The 12,379-nt window shown below is 34.1% G+C and overlaps 1 protein-coding gene and 1 pseudogene across 1 annotated transcript in view; both read left to right on the plus strand.

The window, feature by feature from the left end:
• Nucleotides 1-12,379, plus strand: part of LRRIQ1 (leucine rich repeats and IQ motif containing 1) — a 208,549-nt gene that overhangs the window by 144,149 nt on the left and 52,021 nt on the right.
• On the plus strand, nucleotides 11,094-11,194 carry LOC129076092 (uncharacterized; annotated as a pseudogene).

The raw sequence follows: 12,379 nt of genomic DNA on the forward strand, positions 1-12,379 counted from the left end.
GCTGACCTATACCAGTGAAGAAAGTTCAACCTTTAAACAACGTGGCAGTCAATCATCTCAATGAATAGAGTCCTAAGTACTGGAGCATTTCAAATCCTTTTTCATTTGACCACTCAGTGACCTGATAACTATTTCCTGTCCCTAAATAAGGTTGTGACCCAGGTCTTAGAGTGCGAAACTCAGATAATTTTAGAAACAACTCAAATGCCATAGAATTAAAGAGGTAGATGACAGTTTGACTAAAATTCTTTCTTCTAAAGTGCAATTATTTATCTTAAATGTAAAAGAATCAAAATGAAATGCATTGCCTTCTATTTGTTCACCATTTTTAGAATTGCCAAAATCATTGATTTTATTGCCTGTTAGGATGCATAATTACCAGGTACCTCTAAAAGGTTAACTTACAATAAAATTTCCCATTTTTATTCCTTTAAGGTAATTCAGATTGTTAAATATATAAATGAATCACAAATAATACTATTTCAATAACTCATCAGAATAGTTTGAGAACAGTGATTTAAAAAATTAACTTCAATTAAATATGTACATGTATATGTGAATATGTGTGTGAGTATATGTGTGTGAGAAGAAGAATTTCTGTCTTTATTAATATTTATAACTACAGAAAGGCTAAAATTATGAAAGAATAACAACAACAAAAACTACCTATATATTTCAAAAAGTATGATAAAAATGTTTCCAGCCACCTATTTGAGCTGCTAAAACACTTTTGGCAATTGGACTAAGTGAAGGAAGACGTTTACAAGTGCATTTTGCTAATCTGCTAATCTGAAAATGTAATTGATTTATAGTTTGTTTTGATCATTTTTTTGCCTTTTCCAAAATTTGGATGTGAAATATGTTACGAAATATTAATTATTTTAATGAGGTCAAAAAGTGTTCCCTGAAAATAACAGTTTTAATGTTTAACATACATTTGACACTTTTTCTTCTTGTATAATTAGTAAACTTATGAATTTAAAATGTATGAGCATTGAACTTAAAAATATGATTTTTTAGAAAGTAAATATTGAGAAAAGTCTTTGAAATTGATACTTAGTCTGATATGTTTAACCTAAGATGAGATTTACATTTCCACAAGGATCATATAATTTATCAGACAATATAAATTCTCTGATTTGATCTCACACATTCTAAAGAACTATTATAAAATAAGCAACACAAGCTATAGAGTTGATGAAACAGTGAGGAATGAATTATCTTTGATTCCATTTTAGAATGGGGTATATTTCCTTATTCATAAGGACCATGCTTTTCTATTGATAATATACTAATTACACAGCCATGGAAAAGAGAGAGGTTCACTCTTATTCGTTTGAATGTTGAACTGTTGCCAGTTTTACAAGTCAGTTTATTGTGTTTCATTTGGAACTGTCATGGATTTTGTGTGTGTGTATTTGTGTGTGTGTGTGTCTTTGTGTGTGTGTGTGTGTGTTGTGTGGCTATATATAATTTAAGTATTAACTATAAGAATTTTTAAGAGTGAAATATAAATTAAAGCCAACCATCAAATTCTTAATTTTCTTACTTCTTGGAATTTATGTAACCAAAAGGAACCCTAGAATGTACAATTTTTCAGGCATGATTTGTGGAAAGTGTGTAAAGTAAAATTTGGGGTAAGAATAATCTCAGTGGTTTTTATTTAAATTAAGCAATACTAAAACAGTAGCATAATTAAAGATGTTTACCATTATATTAAAAGCATAGACTAAAATTGAAAATAAAATTTCAGATGTGATCTGAAATTTCTTACAAGGTAGTGGTGATAATTTATAAATTCCAAATTGCTGTGAGAAAAACGTGAACTAATTAATATTGTATATCGTGTGTTTCATATGAACCTGACTGTATATATTTTATTTCCATATATGTTTTATTTTCCCTATTTGATTTAAATGCATGGTTCGGCTACTTATTTATAAGTACAGCATTTGTTTTATATTAATTACTAATGACATATTTTGTGTCTTGTATCTAAAATTACTGTTCTGAATTTAATTGCTGTTATATAAGGTATATGTAATTATGCATGGATACTAATTAACTGACAAAATTTGTAATTACTTAATTTGAATACAAGACTATTTTTTTTATATTTTAAGCACAATGCCATTTATACATTAAAGATGTGAAGTTTAAATTGTATTCACTTTAGTAAAATAAATTACATTTGAGAACAAATAATAAAATGGAATTTAATGACAAATGCATGAATTTAAATGAATGTTTGTTGTTAATGTGGGAAAACAAAAAAATTATTGGGCATATACCTGATCAAAAGAAAATTACAGTTATAAATTTAAAAACTGTAAGAGATTAAGCCTGGAAAGTAAGCCCTAATACCAGAAAGAAGAACTCAGATTTAACCTACAGATGACCTGGACTTGTTTGTTCAGATGACAATTCTAAAAGTGTGCAGGGAATATTCTTGTTGAATACAACTATTTGCCGCAAGCCTTGACCTCAGTGACTGTCAGGGACCATATCTGAATTGGCCCATTCTCTGATATGGTGACATTGCTTCTGTTGCCTCGATTGTGACCTCTGATTGCATAGTACCCTTGAGAGTTCTATGTAACAAGCGTAACTCCTGGTTCTTAGCCAGGAAGGTTGCTCTGTCTGCACAGATTTCTCTCCCTCCTTAGTCTGAGTTCCACATGCTGGCCCTCCTGCCATAGTGGAAAACTGTTATGTTCAGTACATCTGTCTGAGTACTTTAATAGTAGCATTTTGCGAGTATTGAAACATGCAAAAACATTTTTTCACATAAGGAGAAATTTGTGCTTTATTAGTTTTTAAAACATTCATTTATTTTTCAAGCAGGTTTATTATTTTAGTGCATTTTTAAAGTTTATATCTATAACAACTATTTACCTGCATACCTTTGCCTGCCTCAAAGAATACACTGTATTCTACCGCACCCCACAGCCCCCCATCTAACCCTGTCTAGGGTACAGAAAGTTGATCTAGAGGTAGCAAGGCTTAGTGTAATGAGGACAACGATTAGAGAAGGAAGACCATTGGCTTTATATCATAGCTTCACCGCTGTCACCAGGGCAAACTTGTACATAATTCTTTGAACCTCCATTCTCTGACCTTAAAAATGGGGAGTATCATTCAGAGTTTTGTTAAGAATTAAATAAAAATTAATGTAATGTGAAGGGCATGTCACAACTCCCAGTACATTTTACAATTGTTATTATTATGGTGATTTTCTTTTTTTCATGTGCATCCCAAAGGAGGGGAACACACAGATTTCCCTACACATAATGGATACAGGATTGTTTCAGAATTCTTATAATCACAGTATGGGATGAAGGCTGTTTCAAGCACAGCAGCCCAAATAGAATAATTTGCATAGCTTTATTCACAGTTTAGCTGAAAACTAGGATCAGGATCATTCGGAATCATTTGTTTGTCAGTCATGTGTTTAGACATGGTTTGGTTATTTGAAGTCAAATTATAAATGGGCGGTAGAGTTGGAAATTTAATTTAAACATTTTCATGCTGAGATTATGCTGTGTCCACCAGATGAATGATTTTCCAACTTTATATTTTAGCAGAAAAACCTCTTCCTTTGAATGAAATATTACCCAAAATTCAATATAGTGCATAAAACAGCGAAGAGCACATCTGCTCTGGTTTAGGAAGTAGGCCTGATCTCCTGGCTACTTCCCATAGCAGCCACTGAGATGCATTTGCAAAGCCTCCTAGAGCTTCACAAAGCACATTGTCAGAAGACTGTACCTAATTAGACTTTAGCAAAGGATAATTCTTGTTCACTCCCATTGAACCTCGGACTGACTGACTTGTTGATAGTGCATGTAACATGCAGAGGTACATGTTTAACAGCTACAACTAAAATGTATTTTGTTCCCTGCTAAAGTTCAGCAATCTGCTGGGTCACAGCTAGATCCTCAGCTCTTAGAATAAATAGTAGGCACTCAAACAAATTAAGCAATTCACATAAAATGTACCAAATTTATATTAGAGTAACCATCAAAAGTTACGTAGCATGGATCTTGTTTTGGGTAGGCTAATTTAATGGTCCAAGATTGATGGTTATGTATAATTATATTTTATATTATAGAATACAGTGTGCTAATAAAATATTAATAAATTATTTGGTGTTTAATTGATTCCAATATATGCAGTTTTTTACCTGTTAAGTTCTTTGCACTCAGCATCTCATGATAGATGGGAGCTTAGAAGTCGCTCTCAGCCAGGTGGCAGTTGACACATTATGTGAAAACCTTCAACCGTCATTTTCCAGTACAATCAAGATCAAAACATCATAGATACTATGAAATAATATAGTGGCCTAAAATTTGGAGAGCAGTCAAATAGAACTGATATAAGACTGGCATATCCATGTATGACTAGAATTAGTTCCTATCTGTTGGTAAGAAGCTGCTTCCTGAGGCTCTCCCCACCGCAGCCACCCCACCCACAGTGGCTGTTGTACTCGTCCAATGGAAATCTCTTCCCAAGTTTATGATATTCAGTAATGAAAGGGTTAATGCCCTGCACAGTGTGGGGGGGAGCCCGGAACTCTGCTCCAGTTCAAAGCCAGGGTCCTTTCTGATGGGTCAATACCATGTCCTAAAGCTTTAAAAGTTTTAGTATCACTCCTTTCACACATCAGTCTTTTTAAGATGATTCAGCTCTGAGAGTAAGGCAAAGGAATTGTGATCCCCAGACTTATGGATGAAGAAATAAGACCCGCTAAGGCAACATTACCTTTCTCATTCTGCAAAGTGCATTCAAAACTGATGCCTTAAGTAAAAGAGACAGAACAAGGTGGGGAATCTCAAATCTGAGCAAGTACAGGCACAAAATTTGTGAAATTGAAAGATCAAGTTAAAATAAGCAAAATCCCAGTAAAGACAGACGACAACTGAAACATTCCCTCAGCCAGGGAATGAATGCCAGGGTATGCTACCTGGTAGTGAAGTAGCTCCCATCGAAGAATGGCTAGCTTGGGGCCTACAGATGAAGCTAAGAAAAAGGAAATAGCTAGATTCAGTACTGAGGGTACACCTTGAATACCAGCACTGCCTCGACAGCTCTGACATTTCTCTATGAATGGAATGACCCTTCCAGGAAGTGCCTTGGCAGACTACCTAAACTTCCTGCACTGTTGTCAGAGATGCGGTATGTATTCTTGCCATAATATGAGCACTGAGAAAAGTGTAGAAGGAGAAAAAGAGTTTCAGTAAAGGCAGAGAAACATAGAATACAAGTAAACATAAAGTATTAAGTAATTGAAGAATTAAGAGAAATCTTGAAAAGCAAAAGAACAAAATTACATGGGTTTTGAGATCAGGCTACTGAAAAGCATGAAAGCATGTCATGCTCCATCCTCAAAAAGATCCAAACAGTAGAAAAAAAATATGTATGAAGTGACTAAATCAAAAAGTTAATTTTTGATAGAAAGTATAAAAGTAATACCTGACTCTCAAGTCCTACATATGAGGGCAGATTGGGACCTGAATTTACTTTCTCTGATGGGAAGAAAAAAAGGAATTATGTTCATTTATTTCAGAAATATTTGGATTGGAGACTAATTTTAAATTCTTGGCTCTGCCACTTACTTTGCAATGTTATATGTAGTCTCTCTGAGCCGAAGCCTTCTTGTATTTAAAATGGCAGTAGTATTGTGTACCTCTCAGGGTCCTTGTGAGATAATGTACTAAAGTGTGTGGACCACTTGGACATATAAGTCCTCAGAAGGAAATGACAACTGTTAACTGCTGCCAGAATCTTATCTCTATCTCCACGTATCCCTACCAGCCCTCAGACATATACTCTCACTGAAATCTATTTCTACTGGCTTTGGGAGGTTGGGCTTCTGCTTCCACAGTAATTGTTAGAGAGATTTGTTTCAGGCAATGTAGTGAACTAAATATTCATGTAGAGCTCAGCTAAAATACTAGTTTAAAAAGTTTTGAAATAAACTTAAAAAATGTTTAGGTTCATAGCAAAGTTGAGCAGAAAGTGCAGAGTTTCCTTATACCTCACACATGCACAGGCTCCCCCTCTATAAACATCCTTCTCCAGAGTGGCGTGTTTGTTACAATCGATGACTTACATTGACACATCATCACCCAAGTCCATAGTTTACATTAGGACTGCTCACTTTTGGTATGCACTTATTTCCATGCCTTTAGAAAAATGTATAATGACATGTACCCATCATTACAGTACCATACAAAATAATTTCACTCCTCTAAAAATCCTCTATACGCTGCCTCTTCATTCCTTCCTAGCAACAAAAGCAGGAATTCCTCAGGAGTCAGAAATAACATGAATACGTATATATAAGGATGAATAAATGTAGAGATCTAATGTACGGCATGATGACTATAGTTAATATAGTATTGAATACTGAAAATTTACTGAGAGTAGATTTCAGGGGCTCTCATCACACACACACGAGGGGGGACACACTAAAAATGGAATTATCTCCTGGAGGGCAGACCCCTTGTAGGACAGGCTTCCCCTACTGAGCGTTCCAGGAACCCATCTGTATCAGTGTACCAACTGGCATTGTTGTGAGAGGCTGCGTTGGGCTTCAGTGAATTTTTTCCTGTAGTCTTTCAGTATGTTGGCCCATTTCACAATGGGTGATTTACAGGCACACCTGCCCACACTGCGCTGAGTGTTCAGCAGTTCTTGAGCAAAAACCGCATGACCCCCATGCTGCATCCTCCCTGATTCACCTGATATCGCCCTCATCGAATTTCCGTTTTGTTTCTCTGGGTGAAAAAAGTTCTCAAAGGAAAATGTTTAGCCCTTGTGGGTAAGGTGAAACAAAAAATGGCAGAAGCACTAAAAGGCATCAAAATCAGTGAGTTCAAAACTGTTTTGAGCAGTGAAGAAAAAAACATCTTCGTAGGTGTATTGTATCAGATGGAGAATACTTTAAAGGTGACTGAAGTTTAACATGTAAGAATAAATACACATTTTTTTAACAGAGAAATTACAGGATTTTGGGGGCCCCTCCTCATACACAAAATAACTGTGTGAGGATATTATGTCAATTAACTTGTTTATGATAATCACATCACTATATATATGTATATGAAATCATCAGGTTCTCCACCTTTAACATAATTTTTATTAAAAATAAGTGTTAAAAATTTATAAAAATAAAATACAGGGTGGGGCAGAAGTACTTTTATAGTGGTGAGTATGCAAAATACAGAGTTTATTTTTGTATCATTACTTTTTTTAAGTTTGATTTATTTTTAGAGAGGGGGGTAGGGAAGGAGAAAAAGATGGAGTGGAAGATCAATGGGTGGTTGCCTCTCACACACCCCACACTGGGGACCTTGCCCGCAACCCAGGCATGTGCCCTGACTGGGAATCCACTCGGCAACCCTTTGGTTCACAGTTAGGCACTGAATACACTGAGCCACACCAGCCAGGGCTATTCTTGTATTATTATTAATTATTGTATTATTTTCCACACAAACAACTGTAAAACTGCTTTGCCCCACCCCGTATGCAGGTAGTGTGGCTGTGACTGTTCAAGAGTGATCTCTCCAGGGGGAGTGGGGACGTGCCGTCCATCCCTGGCAGAAGCAGTCAAAAGTCTTCCTGAGTTCGATATGTTAAATTCACCTCTAAAATTCACATTAATATATATTTATATAAAGAACATAAACTAACTAAAACAACAAAAAAATTACTAAACATCTTGGGGGCGGGTAAAGCCACTAGAGTGAGAACCAATAAAAAAAAACAAACCAGAAAATCAATCCATTTAATCATAAATGCAGTAGATTTATCAACTACGGAATAAAAAATAAAAGTCTTTAACTTGATGAAATACATAATGTATTATATATTTCCATACATAAATAGGTATTTGAAAATATAATGAAGCTAGTAAAACATAAACTAGTAAAATTGGAAAGCTTTGAAAAAACTTTAGCAACCCTAGAAATTAAACATAATTAGTAAAATCATAAAAATGATTTGTAATTAATATTAGAAACTCAATAGATGGATTAAACATAAAATTAGATTAACGGAAGAAAAAAATAGTGGACCTGGTCTACTGCTAGTATGCATTATCTATGCAGTTAGCTATAAATTCCAAAGACAGCACACTCTTATTTTAAATTGTTACCTAATGTTATAAACCTGAGATTTACTCAGGACTCATATGACCTAAAGTACTGGCATTTATTTGTAGAGACTTAAGAATTTTTTCGCTGTTTTCTGACTCTATAACTCAAAGGCATATATTAGAGGGAATTTTTGACCCTTATGAACATGAAAAGAAAGCACTCAGCTATGGTCTCAAACAACTTAACTCACCTGCAATATAGTAAAAAAGGCACAAGTTTAATACTTAGAAGTTTTGTGATTTGTCACTAGCTAGCTGTTGCATCCTTGGTAAATCCTTAACTTTTCTGAATATCAGTTTTCTCATTTAAAAAAAAAAAGATTGATTGTATGTTGTTTTTATTATGAAAGAAACATTTTCATTTCTAAATTTTTCTCTGAGAATAGCTAGAGTGAGTATGTAAAGACAAATCCCCTCTCCTTAGGCCAGTAATTAAACAAGGTGATAAGGAGCTCTAGTAGATTTCTGTGCCGGAGGGATTGATATCTAATATTCTTATTCTTTTGAGGTAGCTGCTTCAGAAGTAAATAAAATGAAATGCTATTTGTTGAGCAACCAAAATATTCTTTAGAGACTTTATATATCTCGTTGAATCTTCACAACATCCTTGTAAGAAAAAATATAATTATCTCCATATTTTTGAAAAAATGCAACTGAGGTTTTGAGTTTATGTAAGAAGAGTATGAATTTGAACCTACATCTAGTTGATTCCAAAACACACAGTGTTTCCACTTCATCGAAGCCATATTTTCCCACAAATTTTCCCTTAATGTCATATTTCTGAATATGGAAATGAATGACATTTTAAAAATGTTCTTAATATACCAGCTGTAATAAGTAACACAGAATTAGTTTTTCTCTTGTGAATAACTTTTGGAAAATAAGGAATAATTTTGAAATAAAATTTTCCATATTTGATCTCAGAGGAATAAGTAAATTTCTACTAAACCTCTTTAGTTGTTAAATTATGGGAATGAATAAGCACAATAAACTTTGTAGCCATAAGAAATTATGTATGAATTTTTCAAAAACCACAGTATTCTCAAACTCTGTACTTTTCCTATGATAAATATAATACTTTCTGAAGAACAGCTTTCTTTCCCAATTTGGATAATAAATATATTTGTGACTGTTTAAAGCATACTTCTTACCTATGCTCACTAAAAGACTAAAATAATGTTTAGTTACATGTGTTTCTGTGCTATAATAAAATTACAAAACAGCATATTTTGACCTAAAGATAGGATTTGTTTCTTTTTTTTCTTTTTAACTTAAATATAAATGGTTTGGCTTAGTTTTTTTTATTGATATGTTTTTCAAATTAGAAACACAAATTTATAAATAGAATTTTTTTACAAATTGAACACTCGAAATTATCGTCACTAAATGGGATATAATATTTTGGTTACATTAACTATATCTACAGGGTTACTTTAGTCTGAATTCTAGTAGAAGGAAAGGAAAGGTAGGCCATTGGTTTCACATTCAAAATTGACCTGGAGGTAGTGTTGTGAGACAATTCTCACACTTCTGAACATCCTAGAAGGGTGGCACTAACTACCCTTCTGTTCCAGATATCTTTTTAAAAATATTTATGTACCAAGCAGCCTAGGAGGATAGAACTGGTGTCTCCTCTGAAACAGGGGGCAGGCTTGTTTGCTGTCCAATATAATAAAGGTAAGGTTTTCTCATCAATACAAAAGGCAGATTAATTTGCAACCCATTATAAAATATTTGAGCTCCCTAAGCTTGGAACAAAAACCTACCATGAGATCAGTATTTACCTGAACTCCTTCACTGAAACTCTGTGGAAATTTAGAGGCAAAGAAAACCAAAACAAATATGCTAATATTCATGCTACTTGCTGTGCTATGAATAATAAAGCCCCTTTTTCCTGACCTAAACATCTTAAAGGATGTCAGGCAAACTTTCTACCTTAAAGTGGAACCAACTCTCAAACTCACAAATTTCTTTCTTTTTTTTTTTCATTATAAAATTCTTTTTTTTTAAATTTATTTACTTTTTAAATACATTTGTCTCTGCCTCCCCCCCACCTCTTTCCCTTGCCCCCTCTCTCCTTCCCTCCCTCAGCTCTTCCCCTTTGGTTTTGTCCATGAGTCCTTGCTATATGTCCCTTGACTTTCCCCTTCCCTTCCCTTTCCCTGCCCCCCCCCCCCTCCTTCCCTCTTGTCTCTGTTGATTTCTTTTCCTTTCAGTGTTGCTGGTCATATTTTCCTTGCATCAAACTCACAAATTTCTTGACATAGAAAAGCATTAATTTCACAACTTAAGAAAGAAATGAATGACCAGGAATAGGTATGTGTACCTATGTAATGAATGATCTTGCTTTATGAAATGTTCTTTAAGCTTGTGCATATTTTATCCCACATGTTAGTTGATTTGTGGAATGCTGTTAGTAATCTTGGGTGTGTAATTGTTGCTAATAAACTCTACAGTAGTTTTGAGGAACACTAACATAATATTTTAGGATGATGATAATGTGTCAAAAGTGTCTGGCTGCAAGAATGATCTTAAGACATATTAATGGGAACTAGCACAAGCTAACCTTATTCCTGGAAACATATCAAATCATGATTCATAGCAGATAGGGGATATTTTGCATGTTTGTGAATAGAGTAGGAAATGGAGAAGTCAAAGAACTTACATATACGACCCATGGACATGAACTAAGAGGGGGAAATGCTGGTGGGAGGGGGTGCAGGGTGGAAGGGAATAAAGAGGAGAAAAATGGGACAACTGTAATAGCAGAATCAATAAAATATACTTTAAAATAGTTTAAAATAATTTATAATTTATATAATTTCCATAATTATTTATAAATCTTGAAACTAATCATGTGGCATATGCAATACTTTGTATACATTGTATTTATCACAATAAAATAGAAGTAATTAAAAGAGCTGTCAGTGCTCACTTTTGCGGCTCATATACAGTAATGAAATTGGAAGGGTATGGAGATTAGCATGGCCCCTGCCCAAGGCTGACATGCACATTCATGAAACAGTCTGTATTTTGCTCTCCTTTCTAATGTTTATGGATGACAAAACAAAGTCGTCATAAATGAGGTGACTTTTCCAGTTGAGGTGAGGACCCCCGAAGCTTAAAATCTCACCCCCAATTTCTCCTCCCAGAAAATGATTTGCTTCCACAAATCAGTATTTACATAAATAGTTTAAAGCTAAAAAATTAACTTTGTTTCTAGGAAGACCTATAATGCCTTATCTTGAATTCTTTCTTTGTTGGGGTGTGAGTGGATCAGTAATGCTTTTACTTATTTTTTCAGTAAAAAGTGAAATATATGGGTGGAGGCCCTGATTCATTCACATATGAAGTTCTGCTGCATAAAACAAAATTCTGTGTTTTTAAAGATAATACAAGAAAAGGTTAAAATTTGTCATTTATGGAGTATTCACTTAGAAAACTCTTACATCTTCAGCAGACTATGCTTAAATTATTACCCAAGAAAAACAATAATTTTGGTACAAGATTTATAACTCTCTAGTATATTGTCACTCAAAGTATAAAAGGAAAATGTTTTTACATATATTTATTTCTTGCTTTTTATAATGAAAGCAATACTTAATATGTAGTCAGTATTTCATATGATGTTATTTCTCTCTGTAACAGAAGCATATTTATATTCTAAAGTTTGACAAATATAGAATCATCAGATGCAAAAAATTAATAGACATTGAGAAATACATTATGAGCATATGAACATGTGCCATGAGCATTTTTATTTGATAGCTATAACAAACAATTATTACAATAATTTTTTTGAAGTTTCTTTCCTTTTTTCCTCTTATTTATTTTTTCATTCAAATATATTTGTCTCCATCTTCCTGCCATCACTTTCCCCTGCTCCCTGCCACCCTCCCTCTCTAAATCCTTCCCCACTTTGGCTTTGTCCATGAGTCCTTGATAAATGTTCCTTGACTTGACCCTTCCCTTCTCTTCCCCACCAACCCCTCTCTCCTTCCATCTTGACTCTGTGAATTTCTTTTTTCCTTCAGTGTTGCTGGTCATATTTTACTTGCTTATTTGTTTTCTTGGTTAGGTTCCACTTATACGTGAGATCATATGGTATTTGTCTTTTGCCCCCTTGCTTATTTCGCTTAGCATAATGCTCTCGAGTTCCATCCATGCTGTTGCGAAGTGTAGTAGTTCTTTATTTCTTTCTGCTGCATAGTATTCCATTGT

The sequence above is a fragment of the Pteronotus mesoamericanus genome, unplaced genomic scaffold (assembly GCF_021234165.1).
Source record: "Pteronotus mesoamericanus isolate MK-2021 breed Mesoamerican mustached bat unplaced genomic scaffold, CSHL_Meso_final contig_56, whole genome shotgun sequence".
Lineage (NCBI taxonomy): Eukaryota > Metazoa > Chordata > Mammalia > Chiroptera > Mormoopidae > Pteronotus > Pteronotus mesoamericanus.